The 6,000-nt window shown below is 34.7% G+C and overlaps 1 protein-coding gene across 6 annotated transcripts in view; it reads right to left on the bottom strand.

Annotated features, from left to right (window-relative positions):
- Window positions 1-6,000, bottom strand: part of NTNG1 (netrin G1) — a 2,528,066-nt gene that overhangs the window by 1,628,976 nt on the left and 893,090 nt on the right. The window lies entirely within an intron of this gene.

Below are 6,000 nucleotides of genomic sequence, written 5' to 3'. Positions count from 1 at the left end.
TAACAATTCTTGTAAATTAACCGAAATTGGACAGAATTATTTTTGCCTAGCTATCCATCCATTAACAGCAACTGCTTAATACAACACAACTAACAGTAAGAGAAGAATCAGCTACATTTTTGAGCTATCACTGTTTTACTTTACACCGCTTGTCATGTTAGATATAAAACTAAGAGCGAATTATCCAGCCATTCAACCAACAAAGAACAGCTCATAAGAGGTAAGAAGAAGCAGCAGCAACCAGAATGGGCCCACATGGATATCATGAAGATACAGTCTATGAAAAGCTGAAAATTCAAGGTCAGGCAAAAACACTCATATCAAAGTTAAGTGAAGCAGCAAATTCACTCTGTGTCTGTACCACCTGTTTGGAAAATAATTAGTATAACTTATTTATTTATTTTTTTTATTCAAGTGGATTAAACCAGAAGGGTCTACAGAAACAAAGTTCTTCTTCTTTCGGCTTTTTCAGGTTAGGGGTCACCACAGTGGATCACCTGTCCGCTGATGATCAGCAGTGGAGATTTCTGGTGTCAAGTTGCCAGCCCGGCACCCAACCTTCCACAGAAGGCACACACATTCATGCAGTCATGCAGAGGGCCAGTTTAGTGTGTCCAATCCACCTACAGCATGTCTTTGGGATGTGAGAGAAACCGGAGCTCAGGGAGGAAACCCACATGACCACAGGACATGACATACAGATTCCACACAGAAGGCATCCCACCTGAGGATTGAACCAGAGAACCTCTTGCTGGAAGGCAGCAATGCTAACCATTGCATAACCGCTGCCACCCATCTACAGAAACAAACTAAATATAGTACGTAGAAAGCAATCAAAGGTGTCTCACCATGTTTGCAATAATCTTAAAAAAGCTGATACTTTATATAATTAATTGTTGAATAACAATAGAAGACTGACAAAAAATGCTATATTCAAGCAGTCACACTAAAGTAAATGAATACTAGTGCTACAACTGCAGCTAATCTTTTAAAAGAGGTAGAATAATTAAGCTGGCTTAAACTTTTTAAAAGCAGGGAGACATTTAATTTAATTTAATTTAATTTAATTTAATTTAATTTAATTAATGTATTTATTCTTTGTTGCCTGGGTTAGTCCCACTAGACTAGTAGCTTCTTTTCAGGGGAGACCCAATGTGGTATTTATAATACTAGGGGGAATTGGGCCAGGGCACTGAGGAACTTCCCCTAGTCACTTTTGTTGTGAGTGGGACCCATTTTGCATGAGCACTTCCTGTTTCTGTTCAAGATGCAGAATCAGCCCAGGGAAACAGGGAGGCAGATGGTGAGAGGAGGAGATAATTGAGTGGTAAGATAAATGGAGGAAAAGCCAACATCGAGACCAGAGAATACATGCAGGATTCTGATGAGATAGTTCAAAGAAATCTGTTTGATGGAGATGAGTGTATAATTACAACCTTCTAATCAGTAGGGCTGTGGGATGATTTACTCAAAGAAATAGTGATGCAGAGTGAGCCTGAAAATGAATTAAATGTTTCCTGGGTGGACATTAATGAGAAAATTCAAAAGGAGGATTCAGAGACAATTCTGAAGAATAGTGGTGAGATGGAAAAGAAAACATTTGCAAAAAAAGTAAAAGTAGGCAAAAGGGAAGTAGCAGAAAAGAAAAAGGCAGAAGAAAATGAAAACAAAAGTTTAATATGGTAAGGATTCAAAGTAAAGAAGACCAATAAATGGGAAGGTATGAAGTTTGGGACAGTTTAATTCTCCTTTAGGTATAAAAAGCACAAGAGATAAAACTATTATATTTAACAAAGATAAATTTTGTGACATATTTGAGATTGTTTTTTCAATGGAAAATTTTCTTGGAGAATATGAAAAAATAAATACTGTGACCCACGGAATCTATAAGTGATAAAAGCATTTAACACTGAAACTAAAAAGACAATTCACGTACAATTTTGAAAAGACATGGAAAGAGTGACCTTGAAAGGACATTTGAAAACTTTAAGTAAAGAAGTACAGGACATTCCAAAGGTTTATGATAAAAGGGGTTTATGGACAATGGATGGGGCTGTAATATTGTGTTAAAAATAGAGGAAATACATTTTATATATATATATATATATATATAGATATATATAGATATATATCTATATATACCAAGCAAGATACATGTGGAGGGGAACAGGGGTCTTGTAAAATTCCTGGGACAACCCAAGACATCTGATAAGTAACTGAGAAACTGAGATAAAAGAAAATGTTATACTTTGGGCAATGGGACATGATGCAAAAAATGTAAATTCAAATGTTATAAAAGTAACAGAATTGGACATTTATGGATGGATTATAAAAATGAAAGTAAAGGAAAAGAAAAGGAAAGAGAATAAAGGGAAGAAACAGATGAAAAAATAATAAAGAGGGCATAGAAGGTCATAGAAGAAGGCTCGAAATAAGTGATGAAGATGATATAAATTGGAAGATAGTAAATGAAAAAAAAGAATTGTATTAGTAAAAGGGTAAAAGACTAATGAAAATTTAAAGGGACAAGTACAAATGCAAAAAAGAAAAGAAATGAATAAAAAAGAATATATACATCTATCGGTTGAGAGTTGGTATAATGGTTATGGTGTTTGACTAGTAGGCACAATATACAGTGTTTGATTCTCACCTTGGGAGGGAAGTTGGCTAGATGTGGAATGGCCCATTAAGCCAACTAGCCTAGTAATTAGTTATGAGCCTATGAAACCATGAATCTAAGGAAAAGAGGAAAAAAATTAGACTGCTTTCTTAAAATGAGAATAGTATTAAGAATATAATAAGAAGATTAGGGATTTTGGAGTGGTGTAATGCATGTGATGTGGATGTAATTATATTAGAAAACACAAGATTGTTTTACAAATGATTGCTTTATATTTGGTACCCATAGATGTTGGGCATGCAACCAATACTCATTTATATTTGAAGAAGACAGCCTTGTTGTGTTTAACCAAAGAAGAAACATAGTTAAGGGAAATTGTTCCACTAAAGGGGTGATGTATGTAGCCATATGTTATGGCTGAAAAAAGTTTTTATGCAGATAGAATGGAGTGAGCCCTTATGAACATAAAATTGAAATTGTAAGGAAAAATCTGAATAGTTCTCTTTTCAAACATTCACCGATGTGCAACTATTATAAATATTTCTGTTTTGGAATTTTCGAATTGGTTACACCTAATGAGTGGGGAGGTGATTGGGAAAATTCACTTGAAGTTAAAGAACTTATGTGGCAGCTGAGTTTAGACACTTTTAACCCCCAGGATTAAATAAACACATTTCTCTAGCCCCATTTTGAAGATGAAAGCAAGGAGATTATAGATCTCTAACTTGATCGATTATTTTAATTTTTTCATTTTAACTTTTACTTTGTTGGTGAATTAACTTGAAATGAAAGTCTTGGAGATAATCATTTTACATATACATACATTTTTAAGTTTTGATCCCTATTGCATTTGGATGCATTATGTGAAGTGATTTTTAAATACATTTCTCAACATTTTTTATGATTTATACACTTTCACCCATTTTAAATATGGAATGTTTATTTAATACATTTTATTGTTTCTACAGAGAACTATGCATAGGTATGCTTCTTAGATTGGTGGTTTACTATTTGGATTTAAGATATCTGTTTAAGATAAGTGCTTTTTAAGTCACACAATTGACTCAATATTGTATTTGAAGTATGCTACTAGGGTTATTCATGGGTCGATGAAGTCTGTAATTGTCAAGGATGAAAGAGCTCAACCTGATTCTCATATCTTGTGGAACTTTAAATAAATTTTACGGCATAAAGCATCGTGGTATACTTTTATTAATCGTGGCCATATGCTGTTAAATTCACAGTTGGCACATTACGTGAGCTACATTTCTGGTTTATTAGTCTTTTGTTACTGTGACGACCCACCACTGGACCAGTAATCAAGTAGCTTTAGTCTTCACCACTGGCACCAGTGGGAGAACGTTTACTGGGAGGATAGCAGGTACACACACAGTATTGCCTAGTTGTTATACAGCTTAGAGATACATTGTGGTGAATATTGGCCATCAACCAGTGAAAGCTTGTGTGTGACAAGATGAACATTAATACAGGTTCTCACATTCTCTCTCCACAGCTGCTTGCCCAACATCATATTTGAGTTTGAATATAAAGAGCAGCCTAACCGAGCTACAAAATGCTTGAGTCCCTGGCTTCAAGACAGTGGTGTTCAAAAGCTTGCAACTCGAGCACCTGTAATAAAGCACAGAATGAATATAAAGTGATAGTAGCCCATGTAAACAGTTTAGGTATGAAATGCATGTAGAAGACAGGACCTTTGCATAATATAAAAGTCAGATATTATTACAGTGATTTGTTGACATTTTCTATTTTGTGACAACTACAACATAGCATATTTCATTCATTGTAAGACTGGAATTTCAAAATTTGGGCTGAGGAATTAGAGGTAATGATAGACAAAGCATAGTCTAATACTGCTGCATGTAATCTCCTTTTGGAGTGCCATTCTGGCTTCTATAGACAGCAAACTCCTAACTCAGTAGCATTTTTCCATAAAGAATGAAGCATTATAATGAGGTACTCAACATGAGAAGAAATTTGAGGGCAGCAGTATAGCTGCATTGTAGTATTCCAACTCCTCTAGCAATCTTAATAATCCACGGTTAGTTAATAACCCAATTAAATGGAAAAGTTGCAAGCCTTCAGTAGATTCCCAAATTTTCACTTTAATTTCATTAACAATAATAATCAGTTCAATTTAGTCAACTACATTGTAATTTCTGAGGATCTTTTTTTTGCTAAAACTGTCTCTAGCAATATCAGTAAAATAACCCTCATGCCAAATAGCTAACCAGTTATAACATAATAATGAATTAATGACAGATAATAGGGTTAGTAATGTTAATAGTATTAATAAAAATAGTAAAACTGTAAATACAAGGGAATCTAAGAATCCTCACTCAGGAATACATTTCCCATCTTGATACAGTAGAAGAAACGATATTAAATGCTTAAACTTTAAAACAGCCAGTGGCAGACATAAATTAAAAATAACATAACAACTAGTTGGTTAATATTACAATGCATACTTTTTAATATGTACATCATGAAAGACAGGTTTGAAGTGTAAATATATGATAACCACCCATTATTCATGCTATTATAATGCTTGTAATTAAGAAAGATTAGAGCAGTGGTTGTACTGGGTTCATTATGAAAACTGATTTTATTTCTGCACTAGGCCATGGGATTCCTAATATGTTTCATCTACGTTGAAATTGTTCTTTCAAGTACCATTAGAACAGAAATGGGCTTGTGTTACCCAAACATAAATAAAGAAGCTGATGTGAAAGACAGATCATAGTAGATGAATTTTAAATCTGAGGGAGATGCAGAAAAAAATATATATTGCATGCTCTGAGCATATCAAAACCTACTATGCTATAAAGAGAAGCTTTCCTAAAGAAAGTTGTTAAAGTTAATTTACTGTTGTACAGGGAAAAGAAAATGTTGGAATGAAAGCAAAAAGAAATATATGGTGCTAAACAGTGCTGTTCCTATTCATCTGCAGCTAAATTGTGAAAAAAATAATAAACAAGGATATTTGTTGCACAGGAGAAAGAGTAAAAAACGAACATTATGATTAAAGGTAATGCCTGAGCCACAGTGGTGCAACAGTAGCATTGTTGCCTCATAGCAAGAGGTTCTCCTGTTTGATTCTTGGCTGGAGCGCCTTTTGTGTGGTCTGTATGTCCTCCCCGCGGTCGAGTGGCATTCGAAAGACATGCGTGAATGGGTGTGCCTTCGTTGAAGTTTGGGCATCGGTCTGGCAACTCGGCACCATAAAAATCTACTGCCAATCATTAGTGGACCAGAGTTCCACGGTGGCGATCCCTAACTGGGAAAAGCCGAAAAGACAAAAAAAAAATGATTAAAGGTAATGCCTGCATTTGAAGTCTCCCTTCCAATTAAGATAGTTATAA

Source organism: Protopterus annectens, chromosome 10.part0 (genome assembly GCF_019279795.1).
Source record: "Protopterus annectens isolate FY-2018-M chromosome 10.part0, PAN1.0, whole genome shotgun sequence".
NCBI classification, from domain to species: Eukaryota; Metazoa; Chordata; order Ceratodontiformes; family Protopteridae; genus Protopterus; species Protopterus annectens.
The sequence above is the reverse complement of the archived record's forward strand: the minus strand, read 5'-3'. Positions and strand labels throughout refer to the sequence as shown.